At 42.3% G+C, this 24525-nt stretch overlaps 1 long non-coding RNA gene across 5 annotated transcripts; it reads left to right on the top strand.

Moving 5' to 3' along the window:
- Window positions 1–3361: 3361 nt before the first annotated feature.
- Window positions 3362–23732, top strand: LOC131485278 (uncharacterized). 5 transcript variants are annotated; one of them, XR_009248752.1, is made up of 4 exons: window positions 3362–4034; window positions 8830–8931; window positions 9004–9148; window positions 23163–23732. It is a non-coding gene; the product is annotated as an uncharacterized LOC131485278 (long non-coding RNA). The 5 variants fall into 5 exon arrangements; XR_009248750.1 differs by lacking the exon at window positions 8830–8931 and adding an exon at window positions 8729–8793 and having other exon boundaries at window positions 3609–4034; XR_009248755.1 differs by lacking the exon at window positions 8830–8931 and having other exon boundaries at window positions 3642–4034; window positions 23272–23732.
- Window positions 23733–24525: the final 793 nt, after the last annotated feature.

Below are 24525 nucleotides of genomic sequence, written 5' to 3'. Positions count from 1 at the left end.
AGCCGACTTTCGGCTCAGGTCATGATCGCACGGTTCATGAGTTCAAGCCTCGCGGGCTCTGCGCTGACAGCTCAGAGCCTAGAGCCTGCTTCGGATTCTGTGTCTCCCTCACTCTCTGCTCCCTCTCTCAAAAATAAATAAACGTTAAAAAATTAAAAAAAAATAATGTTAAGAAATCTGCAATTTTCAATTGGGGCTTTTGATAATATGCAAATCACCAAAAATAATTGCCCATCCACCCCTGAATTGGGTTATCATTCTTTTTATTGACGTATCTGTTCATCTTAAATAATAGATATCATAAAGCCAACTGTGTGTTCTAATGACTTGTTAAAGTGGCCGGATACAAAGTGAGCCATGATGGGGATGGACTTATCGGAAGCTTCTCTGCAGGAGGCAGGACGATGGTGGTGTAATTTTGCCCTGGTAAGGCCACCCGGTCAGGTTGATACACAGCATCCAGTGTAGCCCATGCAGCAGGAAGAAGGGGGAACTTCTATGTGGTCAGCGCAGAGAGGGCCTTTTTCCTAACTGGTGGACCTAAAGGGGTACTATTTCAGAAAGAGGATGTGACAGGGATACAGCTTGCTTCTGTCCCCCACAGGGCCCTTTTCTCTGCTCATCACTGTTGATGTAGGGCACTGTCCCTCCCTCCTCCAGTTACCTACCTTTTTTTTCCCCCTGTTTTTACACAGGAAGCCTTTGGGAACCATCTCTTTTCTTTTACGTCTCCCTTTTGTTCTGCCCCACGCTCCAGAGCAGAGCTAAGCGTTACACTGTTCACTTCGTAGAGATAAAAGGTGGGAGTCCTATTTAGGAGCCACTGAAAGCCGGTCCCTAGGGTTGATGTCTAGGAGGAATTTCATAAATCCTTGTTCAAAAAAGGAACTACAGATTCCTGGTACTTCTTTTGGCCCCTCTGCATTTTTGTCTTTCCCTTATTCTGGGCTATTCTGATTATCAGTGAGGTAGAGTGGAAAGCGAGCGGGTATCAGAGTTGGACAGACCTGATGCCGGAATCCTGCCCTTTTCTTGTCACTTTTTTAACCCTGGGCAAGTTGTTTATCTTCAGTTTAATTTTCCTCAACTGTAAAATTGGGATGATACTATCTTCTTGCAAGGGTCTGGGGAAGATTATATAAATAAAAGGTATGTGGTTCCTAACAGTGTTTGCACATAGCATTGCACATTTATTCATTTTTTCATTCATGTGTTTGATAAACAGAACCATGGGGAGGGATGCATTTGTAATCAACAAATGTAAAAATGCCTTTTTCGTTATGGGTTTATAATACAAATATATGATCGGTTATCTATCCATCCATCATCTTTTAGCTGTCCAGGCATCCATTCTTTTATCTTTACATGTATGTGATTGTTCTATCTGTATCTGTTGTGATAATATCAAGTACTATACGTGTTTGCTATTATTATTAATGATAATATTATAACTCTGTACATACAGAAAAATGTCTGTATAAATATATACATTGAGATGTTTACATTACAATTATTTCAGGGGCATAAGATTTGAAGTGGGTTTTTCAGTTTCTTCTTTCAACTTTAACTTTTTTTTTTTTTTAACGTTTATTTATTTTTGAGACAGAGAGAGACAGAGCATGAATGGGGGAGGGTCAGAGAGAGAGGGAGACACAGAATCCGAAACAGGCTCCAGGCTCTGAGCAGTCAGCACAGAGCCCGACGCGGGGCTCGAACCCACGGACAGTGAGATCGCGACCTGAGCTGAAGTCGGATGCCCAACCGACTGAGCCACCCAAGTGCCCCTTCTTTCAACTTTTCTATATTGTTTGAAATCTTTAGCAGCGGCTAACATTTTCAAAAAAAATTAAAATACTAGAAATGTTATGACCCAAAAAATTTGAAAATTTAGAGAAAATGGAAAACATATTACATGTCAAAACTGAAGTAAGAAATAGGGAACTTGAATAGACTAATAAGTTTTAAAGAAATTAAGTGACAATTGATAACTTCTCCCTCTCAAAACACTGTAGGCCCAAATGGTTTTTCAGGTGAGTTCTATCAAAGTCTTGAGGAACAATACATTTTTATCTGCATTGTAAGTTATTCCAGAAGAGACAAAACCAAATGCTGCAAGCTCATTTCATAAACTTGGTATAAATGAGATGAACACAGTATAAACAAAGAAAGAAAACTATATGCCTTTTTCTCTTATGCAACTAGATGAAAAATCTTCTGAAATATCAGCTATTTGATTCCAACAGTATGTTTTAAAATAATACAGCTTGATTAATTAATGGTTAGTTATTAGGGATTCTGCCAACATAATTCAGAACATTAATAGATTAAAATTTTAAAACTCATGATAATTTCATTTGATGCAGAAAAAGCATTCAACAAATTCTTTACTTATTTATGATAAAAACTCTTAGCAAACTAAGAGTAGAAAAGGATTTCTTTAATTCCCTTAAATGGATGATGGTTATATTCCAAAACCATTTTTACTTAATGGAAAAAATTTAAGTCCCTTCCTGCTAAGACTGGAACAAGAGAAATATTGTCAAAACCCACTATATATTACAACCAACACTATAATGCTGGAAATCCTGGCCAGCCCTGAATAAAAGAAAGAAATAAAGGAATTGGAAAGAAAGAAACAAAATTATCAGTTTTTTCAGGTGCTATACTTACCTACTGAAAAGAACCAATAGAATCAACAGGTAAATTATAAGAACTTGATGCATATGTGATGAGATTATGAGAGCATTTCCAACAGCAAACAGCTAGAAAATGTTATTTTAACATTTATTTATTTTTGAGACAGAGAGAGACAGAGCATGAATGGGGGAGGGTCAGAGAGAGAGGGAGACACAGAATCGGAAGCAGGCTCCAGGCTCTGAGCTGTCAGCACAGAGCCCGACGTGGGGCTCAAACTCACGGACCGTGAGATCATGACCTGAGCCGAAGTCGGACGCTTAACCGACCAAGCCACCCAGGCGCCCCAAGAAAATGTTATTTTAAAAAGGCAAGATACCGTTCACATATCAACAACTGAAAAATGTTGGGTAATTAACCAAGATTATATAAGTCCTCTTTGAGAAAACATAAGAGTTCTAATAAAGGACATAGAAAACAAAAACAAAAACAAAAACAAGTGAATGAGTAGCATTCCTTGTTCTGGACCCAAAGGACTTAAAATTGTAAAGATATCAACTCTCCCCATATTTGTTGTAGTTGCAACAAAATTCCAGTTAGATCTTTGAGATCCATGATAAATTTATTTTAAAATGTATCTGGTGTTGAGGCAGTGAAGGACTTTTTAAGCAAAAACTTCCAAAAAACATGGGATAAAGTTGATTAGAGAGTACATCAAAGTTAAGGATTTATGTTATGCAAAGGGAACATGGATAATGTTAGAAACATACTTCAAAATGGGAGAAGAGCCTTTACAATGCGTCAACTGGATGAGGGATTCCCATCTAGAATATAGAACATAAATCAAATAAGAAATCTAATAAACAAATCAACAAGAAAAAGACAGTGACCTCAATAGAAAAATGGGCAAAGTATGTCAACAGGCAACTTACAGAGAGATACACTCAGAAAGCTAACACATCATAAATAACTCAGCAAACTGACATAACAATGAGCTATAATTTTATACCCAGTTGACTGCAAAGGTTTCAAAAGGTGAATTGCACTCTGTGTGAGCTGGATATGGACCTAGGTCCTGCTGGTGAGAGTAAGGACCAACACAGTGATTGGAAAGCACAATCTGTACTACTCAAGCAAAGTAAGAACACCCATGTCCTATGAGCTGGCAAGATTGAGAGGAGGGTAAGGAAATGGGAGTAGAGAAAACAACAAAGATTCTGGCTTAGTTGACTTGGTAGATTCAGGTGACATTACCCAAGATACAGAATGAAGAAGGAGGAAGAGCTGGTCTGGGGGTAAAGATGATGTTTTCCAATTTGGATCTGTTAAGAATTATGAACTCAGGGGATGCCTGATGAGAATAGTAGACACTCAATCGATATTATCTTCTCTCCAATCAGGTAAGTTCCCTTTTTCTTCTCTGTTTAGGAAAGACTGAATTTTATTTTGTAATTTTCTCCAACTTAAATGCTATTAGTTTTTTGTTGATAAGGACCAACGTTTCTATTCCCACCTTCTCAAAAATAAACGAATGAATAGATGACACTGATTTTTAAGATCATCAAAACTTTTCAGCTATTTTTAGGAACTGAGTGGGAAGATATCCCTACTTTTTCCGAGTCACCGAATGTCAACATTCTTGGGCATATATTTTTTTATGTTTATTTATTTATTTTGAGAGAGAGAGAGAGAGGGGGGGGGATGGGCAGAGGGTGGGAAAGAGAGAATCCTAAGCAGGATCCACACCCAGTGCAGAGCCCAATGCCGGCCTCAGTCTCACGGACCATGAGATCATGACTTGAACCGAAATCAAGAGTCAGCCGCTCAACCCACTGAGCCACCCAGGCATCTCTTGGGCATATTTTTTTAAGTGAGGTAAAGAATGGTTAAAAGACATCATGTCAGACTGAAAAGCTCATGTGTTTTGGTGCCAGAAAACCTGAATTTAAATACCAGTTCTGCCACTAGAGAGCCATGCAACTTGGGGGAAGATATTTAGCCTTTCAATAAATGTAACTAATAAAAATTACCTTTTTGTAATGTTATTAGGGTTAAATAAAATCATATAAATCAAGTGTCAGACACATAATAAATGTGTCGTAAAGGCTATTATTATTAATTATTATTTTTTCTATACCATTGTAGACCCTTATCTTCAATAATTCTAAATTTCACAGAATAGTCTACATCAACACTGTCCGATAGGAGTACAAGGCAAGCCATATAGGATGTTTAAAATTTTTAGTAGCCATACTGAGAAAGTAAAAAGAAACAGGCCAAATTGGTATTAATAATACACTTTAGCCCAATATATGCAAAATACAATTTCAACATGTAACCAGTATGAATGTTATTAATAAGATATTGTACATTTTTGTTTTTGTATTGTTTTCAATATCTGGTGTGTACTTTATACATGAAACATAACCTCAGTTCTGATGAGCCATACCTCAAGTGCTTAAAAATCACATGTGACTAGTGGTTACTGCGTTAAATGGGTCTACATCCAGTGTTTAAATCCTGCATTATTTAAACATTCTCTTAAAAATCAACAAGTTCCTCTGTATGGTTCTCAGATAGTAAGAGTTTGTCTAACAAACAGCATAGCATTTCTCCCCCATCTCAGCCATTAGAAATGGAGATTCTTTGGAACACTCATTAGGTAGTTAGAAGTTCTGGCAAGAGGGGGTACCTGGGTGGCTCAGTTGGTTAAGAGTCTGACTTTGGCTCAGGTCATGATCTCATAGTTCATGAGTTAGAGCCCTGCGTCGGGCTCTGTGCTGAGAGCTCAGAGCCTGGAACCTGCTTTGGATTCTGTCTCCCTCTCTCCCTGCCCCTCCCCCGCTCACATTCAAAAATAAATAAACGTTAAAAAAAGTGTATAGAACTTCTGGCAAGTGGTCTTTGCAAATCTCCCCCCTTTCCCTCCTGGCGGCTACATGGCCTTGGAAGGATCTCTTGGCCCAGCCCACAGAGCAGTTTTGGCTGCACTTTGAGGGGCTGAGGATTTTCTGACTCTTCTCCTCGAGGTTCAGAATATTAATTCTAAAAGAGATCTTATTCCCTCCCAGACCTAGGAAGATCCAAACCACAGTAGCCATTAAACCAATGGGAAGGAGGGAGGCAAAGTTTTCCATGTGGGGCTCACTCACGTTCCAGTGCAATCAAGCAGACCATTTGTTCTGTTTGGAATTAGTTTGGAATGAGACGGAGAGGAAAGAAATACATATTACATAAACTTACGGGAACCACAAACTGGATAAGACAAGTATTAACAATACTTGAAACATGAAAATGTATGAAATTATTACCTTTCTCTGCAGTATCTAATGGAATAGCCTGCTTTGGGTGAGAGAGTGACCGGGTGACTTCTCTCAGATCCATTTTAAGTCTATTATTCTCTTGTTTTTGAAATAATTATGTCGAGAACTTTTTTTTTTTTAACTTGTGGTAAAAACACATAACGTGAAGTTTCCTATCTTAACCACTTTGAAGCGTACTGTTCAGTAGTGTTAAGTATATTCGCATTATTATGAAACAAATCTCCAGAATTTTCTTGTGTTGTAAATACAAAACTCTGTCCACATTCAATGAAAACACCCTTCCCCACCTCCCACCTCTGAGCCAACAGACAACCATCACTCTACTGTGTGTTTCTAGGAGTTAGCCTGCTCCAGATACCTCATATAAATGGAATCAAACACTATCTGTCTTCTTCTGACTGGCTTATCTCACTCAGCGTAATGTCCTCAAGGTTCACCCACACTGTGGCAACATTCTTTTTAAGTTTAGTTTTCCAGATTTATCATTTTAAAAAATGCATTTGACTTGATTCACCAAACTTTTACTAGGCAACCACTATCTGCTATATGCTCTATCTATTTTCATGTTTAGTGGCTTGAAAACTGGAATATTCCGTCTCAAGTTAACATAGCCATGGTTGGGACTTCCTGGAGACTTACTCCAGGAAGCTCTGAACAACAGGCCAGGGGATACATCGCCTTGTGTCCAATTTAAATTCCAGCCATGCTCTTCATTACTGCGTGTTTTCTCACTCCCCTAGGGGCTGATTCAGGTCCACGGATTATGGAGAACATTAGGTAAAAGTAAGCACAGAATATGCGTGTGGCCTTGAATGAGGTGGAGATCGTTTCATAAACTCATTATTTCATTCTCAGTGAATTGGGTGGCTCACCGGCGATAGGCTGGCCAACAGCAAAGAATCTCACATCACCAGACTCTGTCCCCATCCTCTGTCTTTCCCATTCCCAACACTTGATATGTCCAGAGCAGCAGGGAATGCAATCCTGTCATGTGCAGCTTGGCTCAAAGAGAAAAGGCACAGAGTTCCAATTTGTGATTCCCAGCCTGAAAGGGACCAATAAACTGTTGTTCTGATAAACAACACTTGAGCTTTTTTTTTTTTTTTTTAACGAAGGCATTAAACTGACCTTCTTTTGAAAGGGGCTAGACAGGGTAAACAGGAGAGGTCTTGTTTTCTCTTCGTCCTGGAAAAATAACATTTCTCCCTTTCCAGCTCAGTACAGTTGACTGAATTGGAAAGGAATCTATTTTCTCTGGAAAGATTTATTTGCCCAACAGTCATGTTTTTGTATATGTGTGTGTGTTGGCAAGAGGCGATAGATTTTCAGAACAAGGGTCGTCTTGTTCACAGTTTAAAGGGGCCCAGAAGTTGACTAAGGAACTGAACGTTAGGGAAAGCTTTTGCAGCCTTCATTAATGCTATATACAGACTCCCAGTACATCTCCGGTTGGCCTGGGAGATGGGGCAGTGACTCTGTGGTGTCACCAAACTCATCCGAGAGCAGGTAGAAACATTTCTCCTTCCTTCACCTCAATCTCAAGACATGTGACAGCCAGAGTCTGTAAGAAAGCATCTGCGTTTCTAGTTGTTTCCAACAAAGTTCAACAATATTTGAATAAAGCCATGTGGAAAAGTTAAGCACAGAATTTCCTCCTTTCCCCACAACCAGACTTCTTTCTCCACCTGAGGACACATGTCCCAGGATCGAGCAAAGGAGATATATAAATTCCTTCCTGGCCAAATCAGAGATAAGATGTATAGGAATTATTAGCTGTCCCCATCTCCTCTCACCTCTCATCTCCCCTACTCATCTTGACACAGGACAGGTATCACATTGAAGATTTGGGACCAAATATGTTCTCCTTTATGAAGAATGGATTTCACTACTTTTAGTTTTCTCACATTGTGTGCCAGGCATTAATATCGCATAAAGTAACATTGTGTACTTGGGGATATATTTTTTTGCGAACATTTCTCTGGAGGTGGATGGCCTATTTCTTGTCAATTCAAAAAAAAAAAGTTGAATATATGTATATACCCTGGCACTAGAGACACACTGTACTTTAAGCTGGTGGCTCCTTCCCCTGGTTTTGTTTGTTTGTTTCTTTCTTTCTTTCTAAGCCACCGTTTGCCCCACTCAACTGACATCTCAGCTAGATTTTGCACAAGTGACTTTTCACCCAGCTGGTCTTTGCCTTGCCAGGTGCGGCTGGCCAACATAAAGAAAGAAAACGTGTTTTTCCTTTTAGCAGGAACGTTAAAACTTTTCCCACATTTTCCATCACCCGGTGTCTGTTTTCAAGGAAGCACAGATCAGCAGAAACCAGAGGAGTCTGAGATTGCTCCTTCATAGGTGTTGGCTCTGAGCCTTTTAGTGCATTTAATTTAGCAGAAGTCCACATCGTGAAATGAGGGCAAAATGTAATTTTTCTTTGATGGCAAAATGGTTTCCATGAGGAGAAACTGGCTGACGGCACTGAGTCCCGTGTTGCTGGAAGCCTTCACAGCAGCTACTCACCTTTGTCTTGCACCCAAACTCCCCCAGAGGCTGGCTACACTCACGGGGACTAACGGCTTTCCCCTCAGCAAGTGCATACTTTCTTGAGGCATTTTTAACTTTCACCAATATATTTCCATTGTGTGCCAAAGTCCATGTACCTGGCAGAATTGGCAATTTCATCAATTCCTAGCGTGTTCTTTCTTCGCCTGGTTGAAAGGTAGTTCGGACTGAATCTGAGCTAAATGGGTTTTGTACTTGTTTTCAAGCAGCCCAGCACAGCGACTCCCAAAGAATCAGCATGCTTCTCTGGGAAAGACACCAGAAGTTTTCCAGGGTAGGGTCCAGCTTTTCTTCTTAATCTCTTCTCCAGATATCTACCCCATGCTTGGTGTTAAATAAATATTAATTGGAAATGCTGACCACAAGGTAGCAGAAATGGAAGAGAGGAGAGAAATATGTCAGCTCGCTGCAGGTTAGCAAAGGATAAAACAGGGTTGATCATCCAGGAGAGCTGGACCTGATTCTCGATCTCTTATTCTTGTAGGCCTCACAGCCAAGAGAAGTTTCCAGGCCTCTCTCTGCCATGATCCCTTCTCTGATTCGCCTCCAGTGATGCCCTCTCTACTCTGCCCATTCATCGTCCATCAGCACCCTCCCTTTCCCACCCCAAGGTGCTGAGAACCTCCAGGGTAAGTGCCTCCCCTATCTCTCATCCTATCTCTTTCCCTCCAGCCACTGGCCTTGGGATGGGAGTGGGGGAAGGCGGGATTAGAAGCAGGAAATCTCTGGGATGGGGTATTATGTAGCTGGTTGAATCTTGCCCCCAGGGTTTCCAAATGTAGGACAAGAGGTAGCTGCCTGGAGTGGTAAGAAGGAGATTTAGGGATGTTAGCACTTGCCACCTAATTGTCAAGGTGGGCTGCTCACAGAGATGTGTTCTTCCCTTGAGCTGTGGACAATAGGGAGAAAATGTAAACGAATAGGGAGAAAATGCACTATCTCAGCAGCTGGCTTCAGAATTTCTCCTATCTTGATGAACCAGCCTGATGTGAAGAGTTGAGCAGGAAGGTTAGGCCCCAGGAAAGTTATGGAAGGAAAAAATAGAACCAAGAGAGGACTATACAAAACAATGAAACTGTAATACTTTTTGTTAGTGAGGATGGGGGTAGAGTGTTGTGCTACCAGGTAGTAGATCTCAGTTGATGGAAAAAATGTTTATGTCATATCATTTCTAACTGTTTTATTTGTTTCCCCTAGTATGATGTAAACTCCTCTATTTAAGTAAAGGGCATAAGTGCGTATGAATTGCAATAAAGTACATGTAAAGACTGTGTGTGTGTGTGTGTGTGTGTGTGTGTGTGTGTGAAAATCGAGGGATCCTTCTGGATTTTCTACATTCAGGTCCACATGTTAGAGAAAGCCCACAGCGGACAATGAGATGATACACATATTGAAACACAGAGTCAATACGTCAATGGGAGGAACTGCAATCTGATCAGCAATATCGAAAGGCATACCTTCCTTATGCATCCAGAATCCAAGAAGCAGAAGGTTTGCGAGCTCCTTCAGGTGGCAATGAAAAGCAATTCATGTAATACTCAAAAGACAGATTTTGTTTTTCCCTGATGCCTTGGTTAAATGGAGAGCACATTTAGGAAAGTAGGGAGACAGGGCTGGGCAGCCATTTACTGACTTGATTTGGGTCTAGCAGTATTACCTGGGAAAAGACACGAATGGAAAGAAAATGTAAACTTCTATCAGCACTTTGACCCTACTGAAAGAGATTGCCTTCTTTCACAAAAATATATGGATCAAAGATACATGGAATCATCCAAAAATGTTGTCATGAACCTAAATTTGACAAAAGCCATACAACATATGAATCCAACCTCTGGAACCAGTTACCTGGACTTGAAGCCCCTTTACTTGTAAGTGACCATATGCAAATTTCTTAACCTCCTTACACCTCAGTTTCCCCTTCTCTAAACTGAGGATAGTCATAGCCCCTAGCTCAATAAGGTCCTTGAGAAGATGAAGTGAGTTTGGGTGCAGAAATCACTTAGAATAGTTCTGGCACATTCAAAACGTGCCAGAATAATAATTCAGAAGTGAACTAGAAAATTCATATACATATTTCAATCCTCCCAACAATTAATTTTCATAACAAAGGGACAATATCTTCTCAGCTGAAGACATGAGACCAAGGAAAACAAGTAAATTTTCTAAGGTCATACAACTGGTTAGAAGCAGATGCCTTTGTGGGTCACTCATTTCGTAAATTTATACAGCAAAAATTGTAACTATTGATTACAGCTCACACAGGCAATAGTGCAATATCTTATATGGCATTTAATTAGAAATGGAAATCCAAACAGGAAATAGCTATGTTAAGTGCACTAGCTTAGACACACAGCACTTTAAATGGGAAAGTGTGAAATATAGTGAAATCCTTACAGTTAATCTCTGAGCGGAAACCACACAGGATAAGCAGTGTGGCTGAGCTAGCAGGGTCAGCAGAAGTCTATATTCTCAATTTCTGGTCTTCAGTTGCTTGAATTTTTTAAAACAATAGTGAGAGTATAATTAGCAAATATTTCACATGCTAAATACATTTGTATTAGCTGAAAGAAAAATAATTTTTCTCCTTAAAGTTATGCCTATAGTAAAAGTTCCTTTTCCTCTTGGTAAGCAATTTGGGCAAGCCTGGCTTACTGGCAGCTTTCACATCCCCCTCGTGACTTACAGCCTGATATTGATCTGGGTTCTGGGGGTGGCTGGGAGGCAGGACAGAATCCTTCTTCATGGAGCACCTCCTACTGCCAGTGTCAACCTGATACCTGGCAGCCACCGTCCCTTCCCATCCCGCCTCCCATCTTCGGAGGGTGGTGCTCTCATCTTCTTTTTAGAGGTGAGGAAACCGAGGCACAGAAAGGTTAGGCAACTGACTCACTTTCTCGCAGCTACGAAGTGGGGACACCAGGCTTCAAACCAAGGATGGACTCCACAGTCCATGCTTCTGTTACTCATAATTTGCCCCTGTTAGTTAAAGACGGATCCACATTAAATTAAATTCCAGGCCAGGCTGCTTTTGTAAAACTCAAATGATGCATGTACATGTGTGTAAAAAAATGGAAGTTCAGGTACTTTCAAGTAATTGCTAGATGGACAAACAGAACACGGAGAGCCCTTAGATCTGAACGAACAGCTGACGAAGGCCTACGATTAGGTCAGATTGTTTCTCGCGTGTTTACTCAACAATCTTTGACTCTATTCAAAGAAATTCACAGCCTCTAATCTCTTAAACCAGTGGTTCTCTTACTTTTCACACGTGAAAAGGCATGGCACGTGCACATTTCAACGCATCTCCAAAGGAACAATTCTGCATGTTCCTCTCTTTTTTATCCTTTCTTTTTTTCTGTGCTGCTCCTTTCTGTGCTCCGTTCCCATCAATAGAACTAGTTTACTCAAAGTTGTCCAGACTCAGGACCTCAGGGCCATTATAGTCCCAGCCTCATGCTCCATGATTTCTCTCAGACCTGGTCTCTCTTCTCCATCCGTAGTGACTTCCGAACTATCTTCTGTCAACTTGGTTCCCTGCCTCTTTTCTCTTTTTCCTATAATCTTTTATTTTCACTTCTGCCAGATAAGTCTCCCCAAATACAGTTTATGTTTATTTTTATTTTTTCCAAATACAGTTTAAATACTATCATTTTGGGGGGCGCCTGGGTGGCGCAGTCGGTTAAGCGTCCGACTTCAGCCAGGTCACGATCTCGCGGTCCGTGAGTTCGAGCCCCGCGTCAGGCTCTGGGCCGATGGCTCGGAGCCTGGAGCCTGTTTCCGATTCTGTGTCTCCCTCTCTCTCTGCCCCTCCCCCGTTCATGCTCTGTCTCTCTCTGTCCCAAAAATAAATAAAAAACGTTGAAAAAAAAATTAAAAAAAAAAAAATAAATACTATCATTTTGTTGTAACAGAACCTTAAAAAACTACCACTCCTCACTTGAGCCCCTAATAAACCGTGTTGTTCCATCCCAGCAAGCTTTGTACTACCTGTACCCGATGCCCCAGCCAGAATGTCACTGAGGACTGTGTTTCTCTTTACTCATCCATATTCTGTATTCGATTAAAATACTACCCTGCTCATCCTTCTCCAAAAACTTGTCTCCTGATTCTCAATCAAATGGAATCGTTCTTCCTTTGGACCCTCTGTCATAAAATGAGCAGAAATCGCTGTGTTGTGTTGTGATTTCTATTATCATCTCCAGTTCTGTGGTCTTTTGTCCCTCCCCTCCCCCACTCCCATCTCCCAGTAAATTATCATTTCCTCGGCGGTTGAGATTTTGCATCCCCTACAGTTCCAGTAGGGTCTTTCCCATGCAGTGGTAATTGTAATCGTGATGTTGTTGTTGCTAATGAAGGAGGAGGAGGAGGAGACGTTGCAGGAAAAGATGGTTAGAGAGCTCATTTGCTTCTTTAATCACCCTGGTTGAACAGCTCTAACTGTTGAAAAGTCTTTTCCCATATTCATCTGAAACCTGCCCCACTGAAATTTGCCCCCATAAATATTTATTGAGTAACTGCTAGGTGCAAATTGCACCATTTTAGGCACAAATCACTCTCACTGATTCCAATACATCCTGTATGCTCACCTTCCCATGAAGGGACCTTCTTCTCACACATAAAGGAGGAAAAATGCTGTTCCTAAGTCCACACTCTCAGCAGCTTCTCCAAGCTTCTCTCACTTCTGCCCTGAGCTCTGCTTTCCAAGTCATTTCTTGAAAGTATCTCTCTACACTCATTTCTGAGCTATAACATTGTAATGGGGCTGCATAGAGGGTTGCTGAGAGATTTATTGGATTTTTTTATCATAATACATAGCAAATTCCTGGGAGTCAGAGGTAGAAAGGCTTGTTTCGTTTACACAAAAAAATGTATCAGCCTCATGGTTAAGTCTTAAAATATTTGAAGATCACACCCTGTATCCCATAAATCTTATTTGGAAAGATTTATTTACTTTGGAAGCAAGAAGTGGAGAGCTAGGTAAAGGTTCGTAGTTAAAATGTCAGGAGATGGGCTTAAAAGGGGTATATTTAGAAAGAACACTCATTTATGTGGGATTGAGTAGATAAATGACAGTCCATCATTACAGCAATGGGGAAAGTGTTATGAGTCGGAGTCCCTGATGAAATCAGACTTTGGTGGTACTCTTGCATAGCTGGTGGAGAAACAGACCAAACTTCGGTCTCATAGGTTAATTGTGTGATCTGATATTACTACAGGTAGCGGCTTGCCGTCCATGATCTATTTTGACACTGGGACCAGCCAAAGCCACTGATGTCTTCCCATCACTGACATCTGTTACCCTCATTGTCTCTCTCACAGAACATGCAATGACCTCCCAACCAGGGTCCTTATCTCCAACTGCTCCTCTCACCAAACTGTCCCATCTGACCCAGTGAGGCTAATCTTGCTAAAATGCAGCTCTAATCATGGTCCTGGCCCAGCTATTCTGTTTCTTAAATCGTCAACCTTAAACTTCAATGTCCCCTCCCACCTTGTCCCTGGAGGTGACCCTAAGCTCCAGATAGGGTTGACCACCCCTAATTTTATCTGTTATTTCTAATATAGGTTTCAGTCCTAGTACCTATAACATTTTATTTCTTTACATCTCTCTCTTACTTCTAAGACTGTAATTTTGCATTTGTGTTCCCAACATGTACCGCAGTGCCTAGCATCAAATGAATGCCTAATACCTTGTCTTAGGAACGAATATAGGAGAAAATCTAGTCTCCCTGGTATAGCACTATAAGCATTCCATAATCCTGGCTTGCCCTGTCTGTTCAGTATGCCTCTTAATGGCTGCTGTTCCTTTGCAAAATACAAAGCAAACCTTTCCCTTAACAAGGCTTGAATCTTCCCACTCTGATGGGGAAATTCTCTGTCCAGTCTGTTGTTTTCAGCTGGATGGCTCTTCTTAATTTGTCTGCTTGTTGAAACACTATTCATTTTCCAAGAGACGGTCCAGATGTCCCTTCTTTATGAAGCCTCCCCATGCTCTGATTGATCTGTCACCTGGTTCATCTGTCTTTGGCAGCATTGGTCAGACACTTATTTCATGACCTCATTCCCTTCCATGTTCACCACCGCCTTTCGAGTTGGCAATGGGCCAAATTGGTGCTAAGAAAATTGTGTGGAGTGGAAATAATATGACTACATGCCTTAATACAATAAGACTCTGCTGACTTTGCTGAGCACACAGCCCTGTCCCACATGCCTAGATCTTGCTACTGAAAAAGTGCTAGAAAATGGCACTGATGGCATAGTTAGCACATGACCAGGTCAAAGTCTTTTCCTCTCCTGATTTTCTCTGGAGGAGTAGTGAGCTGGGCTGAAGAGCCTAGAGTTTCCCAACCTGTGTCCCCACAGTGATGTATGGAGAGAGGGATTCCTCTCACCCCTCAGAGTATCTGGGCCGGGCTCAAAACACCCAAGCCCCTAGGCCTCTGGGTGTTAACCCAGTGTGCTTCATGGACATTGCGTGTGTGTCCTGTTATGAAAAAAGTTGGGAAGCACTGGCCGTACTTAGTCAAATAGGGCAAGACCATGAACATGTGGGCACACACACACTATAATGGGAAATATCTCCATTTGGATTTGGTGTCACCAAATCCTGTAGGCACAGCAAGAAAAACCAGGAAGCTGGAGTCAGGAGCTGTATTCCAAACCCGTCCGTTATGTAGGTGTGACTTTGAGCAAATCATCTAAACTTTCTAGACTTCTCTTTCCTCGAGGATTTTTTTTCTTCACAGATTTTTCTTTCTTTTTAAGCTGGCTTCCATTGGGGTTAGGGAAAAGCCATGGATTAGGTGATGTCCACATTCTCTTTCAATGCTCATGTCCTTGGAATCTTTGAAAACCTGTTTCTTATCATTGTTGAAAGTAAAATAAATAACCTTTAGGCCACAACTATTTCATTCTTAGAATAGATTGTTTTTCTGGTCTGGTCACTTGATCGTTTGGTTTTCTGAGAATGTAGAGCCTCTGGGTGAGGTAAAAGCTTTCATGATATGGGTGTTAAATCTATCCAGGTGAAGGCAAAAGCTATGGCCCCTCCTGGAAAAGGAATGTGAACATCTTTGGGGGGGCATCAAATGCCATAGATATCATTTTCAGGTGGCTTCATTCTCCCCCTCCCAATTAAATATGACATGACAGTGAACTAACTTTAGAAAACTACAATCCGTAGGTTTGCGTTATTCATTTATTACTTCGACTGCTTATAGTAACCATTCCACTGTTTGCCCTAAAACAGTCCAGGTTAGATGACTTTTTGTGCATCAGGTGATCTCTACTAATTATTTTCCACCCTCCCTTTCGCTCTGCAGACTGAGTGCATACTGCACCTGCTCTCTGCCAACAGTCTGCCCCTTCCGGGCTGGGTTGGTATAGATTCACAGGTGACTCAGCTCATTCAGAGAACTGGGTCAAAACAATGTCCTGAAATCTCTGTTTCTGAACCTGATCAAATGAAGGCGGTCAGTAGTAAACAAAGATGGTGGACTCTGGATGAATTGCAGAATTTGAAATCAAACCCCTAGCCGAGAGCCCTGATTCCATGTTGGATATGAATTTTTAGAAGATTCTGAATTCACGCTTTCTTCTCCGTGTGTGTGTAACTGTGGCTTATAAAAGTTTGATTTTTCACATCAGGAATTTTGTCGTTGGTGTGGCCCCTCACCACATCTTGACAACAGAAGCCTCTTGCTGTGTCTGAAACCAGCCCTTGAGGCAAGAATTCACTTGGTGAATGAACACACCTTTGAGGTGCAAGGCATCTCCTTCACCATTCACAGGCACGATTTATTCACTTGTTTCCACACACTGGCTTCTGTCTTCATCCACGGAGCTAGAAAACAGGGTCTTGTTTATATAAAGGTGTCGTAAAATGAATCCATCCCCACAAGGCCCCTTGGCCACAGGAAGGACTCCCAGACATGCTCTGCACTGTATAAACACACACTTTTCATCTATCCCTGGCACACTTTCTCCATTTATAGCCTGTGGATTCCCTTCTCTGATTCTGACCTAGTAATGCTTCCTTCTTTACTTTAAAGTGTGAATGGGTTTCTGGGATCTTCTTTCTATTAATGCTTTACCATGCCAGAGCATGGTAAGGTCTTGTTTCAACACAGCCTTGTCTAAAGCCCTCGCTGACCCCATCCCCCTACTGTGGAAATAAGTTCTTCCTCATCTCCTATGACATTTCTCTGTAACCTTTCTTCTTGCATTTATCACTTCTAAAAGTGATCAAAGATCTTCATCTCCCCACCAGGGCTGGGACTGTGTAAGACAAGGGACTTGTGTCAGATGTCAAATTTAGGGGAAGGAGCCAAACCCCAGTGAAAGTAAATCATGTTGTTAATGTGACATTAAAAAAAAAAAAAAGAATTAGTGAAAAAAATCCATGATTTTTCCATTAACAAAATATCAACATTTTCAAGAAAGACAGGATCAGTATTTTTCCTTTTATTCGCCCTTTTCCTTTCAGATTTTTTCCTTTTGCCGGAGGGTCTGCTATGGCCAAGCACTGCTCATTGATTCGGTGGTTATTGGAAATTTTGATATTTTGTTCATCATAGATTTTTGCATTCATTTTGAGTTTTTAAAATATATTGCATTAAGGTGTTATTTGTCTTGATTCCTACGTTTTTGGCATCCCCTTAAATGTTGTGCTTCTGGCCACTGCCTCCCTTGCCTGACCCTGACCCTGGCTCTGATCACCATAGCAACCGGCACAGGCCTTTGCCCTCCGATACACACTCAATTAATATTTCATGAACGAACGAACGAATGAATGAATACTAGCAGAGATATCTTAGATGCTCTTTTCTTTTCTTTTTCCTGAAGGTAAAATGACACCTGACCCACAATTTAGTATCGACCATGACATCTAGGCGGGGAAATTATAGGGGCCTGGAGTGACTGTCTGTAGTAGCCGTCAGCATTGCTCCCGCTAATTAAAATAATTGATCCTGGACCCCTTTCACTGTCACAGAGCACCTCCTCCAGTCTTGCTTTATTTCATAAATATAAGTGCTTCTCAAGAAGCTAAATAGTCACAGGGCTACCAAATTATCTTTCACCCTCTTCTAGTGAACTGCGAACCACTGCAAATAAGAATTACTTCTTTGGAAGTCCGGAATATTGGGAGCAGAGGTTCTGTAGATGGGTGCAGTGAAGGAGTCTCAATGCCTCCAGGAGGAGGAAGATGGCTGGCAGAGGGCTGGAAGACCAAACGTCAGGGAGTCTGCTCCTTCGACGACACTACCCAGTACGCAGTGGCCCAGAAAGTGAAATTTTGCTTCATTACAATATCACAGACACATAGGAGAGGTTCCCCTTTCTGGGGGGGAGAAAGACACAGATCATGTAGGTGTTGAGTCTGAGTCTCCTGTAGGCCTCAAAGAGTATGGTTGACTCCTCACTGTATTCATCAACATTGATCTTTAAAAGACAAAATGATCATTCACAAATCTTCTCACAAAATCATCTCTAGGAAGTTGAGCCTGTCATAACAAAATTATTTCTATGTCCTGGTAGAGGGCCCATGAAAATAATGTTTTCGATCTAGTTACAGGAATTCTATTCGGCAAACAGTGCTGTTAAAGTGTTTTCCCTGGGTTCTGTCCACATAATAGTCGCTGTACCTGGGAGGGTGGATTTTATTCTGTAATAGTTATGATGATTTACACTTTTGTCCAGTTATCAAATGATCGTTGACCTCTATTATCCTCACTCCTCTAACCCTATGCAGTCCAACTGTAAAAACATGAAATTAACTTAAAAAAAAGAAAAAAGAATAACCTATCCACCCCCTCCCCCCCATCCCCAATCCAGGAAGAAAGAAAGAAATCCAGAAATAAGAAAATGATTCTTAGAGAATGCTTTTTTTGTTTCCCTGGACGTCTTCAAATCATTTATTTTTCCATTTCGTTTTTTGGCTGTTCCATGTGGAGTGCCTGGAACTTCACTTCCGCTATACCTCTGGAAGTTTGGGGATCTGAGACTTGGTGATGTGTTCCCTTTAACAACGCATCTTACTGGAAGAGTGTTTGGACACTTCCCAGAGTATGGTGTGAGCGTCAGGAACACGCTGGGGTTCAAGTTCACGTTTCCTGAGGGCCTCGTGTGTGGCAGCTATCATGCTTAGCAGCTTTCCCAGGTTGATTTATCTGATACTTTGAAGAGTCTAGAGGGAGAACAGGTACGGCCAGGCTCATGCCAAAGAAATAAAAACCAAGGCTTTAGCAGGTCGTTATGTGCCCAAGGCTGCAAGACTAGTGAGGGGCGAGACTGAGGCTTGGCCCAGGTCCCCTGCTTGTCATATTACATACAATTGCCTGGTTATTGTCACAGAAGGGAAACACCACACTGCTTCTTCTCCAAGAGATGCAGAGAATATGTTTATCCAACCCAATATGTCATGTGGTTTCCATGGGGAAAAGAAATAATCCTAAGAGGCTTCAGACATTATTTTCACCTATTTGAAGGGACAAACACTACCTGTTCAGCTCTCTAGACCCTGTGTATACCTTCCCTGGGATTCCATATTTTATCAGAGCAACTTCTCCCTTTTCAAAAAGTCACCGTAACTTCCAAAGAGGCTTACAAGTAAGAGTTTCTAGATCACCTTGGAAGACTTTTGAGGGTATATGCGGACCTATGTGTGTGTGTGCTGGGGGTGAGGGAAGAATGTGTGGAACGGAAATTGAATGATGCTGAAAAATATATCCTGATTTCTCAGGATCATATTTTTAAAATGTTTTTAATGTTTATTTATTTTTGAGAGAGAGAGAGAGGGAGAGAGGAGAGAGGAAGCAGGGGAGGGGCAGAGAGAGAGGGAGACACAGAATCCAAAGTAGGTTCCAGGCTCCGAGCTGTCAGCACAGATCCCAACGCGGGGTTCAAACTCACATACCGTGAGATCATGACTCGAGCCGAAGCCGAATGCTTAACCGACTGAGCCCCAGGACCATATTTTTAATAAACAAGCAATCAAGTATTCATGGCTACAACTATAATGGATAAAGCAACTGACGTTAAAAACAGTCTAGGAGAAGTAAGACAGAATAGCATGGCACAGTGGTCAAATGTGTTGGCTCTTCAGGTTGCTCGATGTATTCCAGTTCTGCTACTTACTGGTTATGTGACATTTAACTGTTACTTAAAAACGAACAGTGGGGCGCCTGGGTGGCTCAGTCTGTTAAGCGTTTGGACTTTGGCTCAGGTCATGATCTCATGGTTCATGGGTTCCAGCCCCGCGTTGGGCTCTGTGCTGACAGCTCAGAGCCTGGAGCCTGCTTCGGATTCGGTGTTTCCCTGTCTCTCTGCCCCTCCCCTATTTGCACTCTGTGTCTGTCTCTGTCTCTCTCAAAAATGAATAAACATTGGGGTGCCTGGGTGGCTCAGTCGGTTAAGCATCCGACTTCAGCCAGGTCACGATCTCGCGGTCCATGAGTTCGAGCCCCGCGTCAGGCTCTGGGCTGACGGCTCGGAGCCTGGAGCCTGCTTCCGATTCTGTGTCTCCCTCTCTCTCTGCCCCTCCCCCGTTCATACTCTGTCTCTGTCTCAAAAATAAATAAATGTTAAAAAAAACCCAAAAAACATTTAAAAAAAAAAAATGAATAAACATTAAAACAGTGTTTTAAAAGACTGGAATTAAAAAAACAGTTTAAAAAAGTAACCAACCAACCGACAAGCAAACCCTGTGTGTTCAGTGTTCCTACCTATACAATGAGCGTAATAACAGTAAGTATGCATAAGGATGTTGAGAAGAATAAATGAGAAAGTGCATATAAGATGTCTGACACTTTGTAAAAGTGTGCTATTATCAAGAGGAGATACATATATATACACGTATATATATATACACATACATATATATACACGTATACATACATATATACACGTATATATGTGTATATATATATATATATATGGCATTTTGTTAGCCCCTTGTAGAATAATCTATTTCTCAGATTTAAGACACTGGGAAAGAATCACGGCAGAAATTGTCATCAGACTTAGAGCAGGCGATTTTATTAGTGGAAGTCAATATGACTCCAGTAACTCAGGAGCACAGGGCCTACAAAGCATGGGGAAGAGGAACATCCAGCCAATAAACAGTAATAATTGCAACATTGTTGGCAGCTGAGCCACCGGAGCACCTAATCGCCTTCAACAACGAATTGGCGACTAACTGCCCAGTGGTGGCGGATCGGCATTAACCATACGAGAGGCACCAGCACAACCAGAAAACGCCCAGCAGATGCCCCTTGTAGGAAATGTAATTAAAGTGGAAAGGACTATAACATTCCCACTGGGCTCTTGACTCAAACTGGAGAGGCAGAGCAGTGTGTGAATTCTCCAGACCAGGAGGCTGGCGTGGAAACAGCTGACGCTGTGGGCCCCCTCGGATCCTGCCGAGGGTGCTTGTAGCTCTGTCAACCCCCCAGTCACAGAGCACTTGCAGATCAGCCCAATTCTGGGTCACGAAACAGGTGGGGAGCCGCAGAGCTCTGGGTCCTTTAAAGGAAATGAAAGATCACACACCTTCTGTAATGAAACACCCTTCTATCTCCTCATGGCCACTATTATTTAGTCACTGATAATACAGCAAACTCTTCAGAAATAATTCAAGCAGATAAGAAATCAAGCCCCACCCTTTTATGTTCTGAGGCCTTAGCAGTGGCTCCAACTCTTGGAAGGGGAATGAAATCTATTACACATCCTCAGCCCATGATTTTTTTCCTACAAATGTATGAGACCCTAAACTTGGGAAGGTGGTAGGCAGTTCCACAGGGAGACAGTGTGATGGGTGCCCGCCCTGGAGGAGCAGCTTCGGGTTTCAGATGTGGTCTCCACGGCACTGGGCAAATTGCTTCATTCTTGGTTTTCTCGTTCAGAAAACTGAGGCATAACAGCATCTACCTCTTACGGTTCTTGTGCCTGGAACACTGTAGGCACTAAATGATTGTCAGCTATAACGCCCAGTTTTTCAAGTAGTTAACGATGGCTTCACTTACTGACAGTCTGGCGAATAAATTTTTTGAAAAAAAAAACCAAACACATACTAATAAAATGTGTATTTCTCATAACTAAACTATCTAATAGGATATATACCCAGAGTGGGATTGATGGATCGTATGGTGGTTCTGCTTTTGATGTTTTGAGAAATGTCAATACTGTTTTCCGTAGTGGCTGCACCATTTTACATTCCCACCAACGGTCCCATTTTCTCCACATCCTTGCCAAAACTTGTTTTTTTTTTTTTTTTTTATAGTAGCCATGCAAACTAGTATAAGGTGATATATATCATTGTGGTTTGGTTTTGCTTTTTGTATATTAATTATATTTCAATAAAGTTGTTAAAAAATATCTTACATTGTCCCTTAGACATAATAGGTTGCTATTGACCCTTTGATTGCTGTGTGAAAAGATAACATGTCTCTGAGTAATTTCGACAGTCGACATGTTGAAAGGATCACAAATATCTACCTTTGGCAAGTACTTACAGGGATCATTCTAAATACATATACCAGGGGTGCCTGGATTGCTCAATTGGTTGACCGATCGACTACAGCTCAGGCCATGATCTCATGGTTCATGAGTTCAAGCCCACATCGGGCTCTGTGCTGACAGCTCGATCCTGGAGCCTGCTTCGGATTCTGTGTCTCCCTCTCTCTCTGTTCCTCTCCCGCTCATGCTCTGTCTCTCTGTCTCTCAAAATAAACATTAAAAAAATAAATAAATACATCTACCCACCAGGTGCTATGCATAGAGAGAGATGGAACATAGGTGGGACATAGTCCCTCCTTCATGGAACTTAAATTATGGTTAGACAGGCGGCGACGACAAAGCCTGAGAAGTGTTAGCATCAGAAACTCAGAGTGTGAGGGTGTCATGTCCTGGAAGGAGAAAGAGAAAGCTTCCCTAATGCAGTGAAGTTTACACTGAAAACTGAAGGATTCAAGGGTTAACTACACCTGAGAAGGTGCTCCAGGTGAGCGGGAGCATCAGGTTCCAAGATCTAGAAGGAAAAGGAGGCTGGAGCTGAGAGGAGCCGTCTCCTCCTGCCTGTAGCTACAGGAGATGGCAAGGTGGACGGTGGCCAGATTCTGGTGTAGGCTTGGAGGAACCTCAGAAGGTGAGGCTTGAGCCAGAGAATGATGGGGAAATCACTGACAGGTTTCAAGTAGGGAAGTGAAATGGTCTGATCTGAGATTAGGAAGCATCATTCTGGCTGTTCGGTGAGGCAAGAGGGAATGTGGGGATCCCGGTAGGAGGCATAAATGCCTCATCTTTGATGATTCTGGCCCAGACTTGGGCAGTTTGGAAGCAAAGTAATGGATAGATTGGAGACGAATTTATATATTTGGCTTCAAACTAAAGCTACTACCCACTCCCCGACACTGCCCGGATAGGGATGGGATATGTAGAAACCTTAACTTTTAGGCTACCCTCTGCAAACAATACCCAGAATATATTTAGATTAGAAAAAAGAAGGGAACTGATATCCAAAGTGGAGCTAGGGGGTTGCCCATGCCAATTATCTGATAATCTGCTTGACCCATTGCTTCAGCTAACGAAGGGCTGTTCACCCTCCTTCCACCCCAATTATGCTTATCATCATGCTTACCATCGCAGGGCCCCAGAGAAGCCAGAGAGAACTCAACACCAGTCCCTCTAGCCAAACAATCAGCAAACAAAGATAACTTTAAAGAGTGTCAAGCCCAACTTTATGACTCCCTCATAGGCACCAAGGGCATTGTCTCAAGAGCCTAAGCCACCAGACAGGATAACCCAGGACTGCTTGTCAGTTGACCTGCTGAGACCAACTATGACTCATCTGTTTACTGCAGAACCGAGGTAACGTGGGATGCAAAGGTTGACAGCCACCTCCCGGGAGACTGTCAGACCTGGAAATCAGGGCCCTGGGTTTCAACCGGAAATGTTTACACTGGCACAGACCCATGATGGATGGAGGGCCACGTCACGCAGAGCTGAGCACATGCACACATTTTAAGGGACCGGGGTCTTCACAGCTGACCAGCTGGTCACTCTCTCCGCTGCGCTGAGCAGCCTGGAGGCTAGCGGTCATCACTTACATGTGTTCTGCTACTTACACTTGGATTTATAACCACACTTTCCCACGGCCGCATTTTCTTTCTTGGCAGAAGATTAAGGGCAGCAATAATAAACACGTAATAATAGTGATATTGGTCTCATTTCTTAATGGCATATTATATCTGGGGGCATTATGTCTTTCAGGTGATATACATTACCTCTACTCTGCCATCACAGCCTGGTGCACCTATGAATCACCTGGGGACCTTTGAAATACTAACCCCTGGAACAACCCTCCAAGGGCTCTGATTTAATTGATCTGGGTGGAGCCCAGGCATGGGCATTTTAAGGCCCCCGGGGGGAATTCTGGTGTGCAGCCAGGGTTGAGAACCACAGCTTTAATCATCATGGCAACCTGCAATGCAGGGATTTGCAGCTTTATTTTAGAGATGAGGAAAAAAAAAAAAAATAGAGCCCAGAAAGAACAAGTAATTTGCCCAAGTGCAAGAGGAGGAACTTCAACCTTGAGTCTGTCTGGCCACGAACCCTCCCTCTGAAGTATTGCTTCGCACACGGTTTAGGGAATCCTTGGGTGAAGAGTAAGCAGGGAGGGCACACAGAGGAGAAAGAGCAGCCACGGGCTCCCCGTGGGTACCTAGGACCTCTGGGAGGCTCCACCCCACCCTGGGCCAGCCATGCCGCACCATAGCGTGCAGATCCGTAAAGGAGAGGAGCCGAGTGGGCAAACGACCCACCTTCCTGGCTGCAGCAGCCCTGGTCTCCCTCCAAGCCCCAGGGGATGGCACAGAGGAGACACTTGGCAGAAAGTTGAACAGGGCATGGCCGGGCTGGGCCGGGCAGCCCCATGCACTCATTTACCCTTCACCTTGTCATAGTGCTGCAGGGAGATGACCTTCCTTCCTCAGCCTCTGCCTTCCCATCC

The sequence above is a fragment of the Neofelis nebulosa genome, chromosome 1, assembly GCF_028018385.1.
Source record: "Neofelis nebulosa isolate mNeoNeb1 chromosome 1, mNeoNeb1.pri, whole genome shotgun sequence".
Classification (NCBI taxonomy): domain Eukaryota; kingdom Metazoa; phylum Chordata; class Mammalia; order Carnivora; family Felidae; genus Neofelis; species Neofelis nebulosa.
The sequence above is the reverse complement of the archived record's forward strand: the minus strand, read 5'-3'. Positions and strand labels throughout refer to the sequence as shown.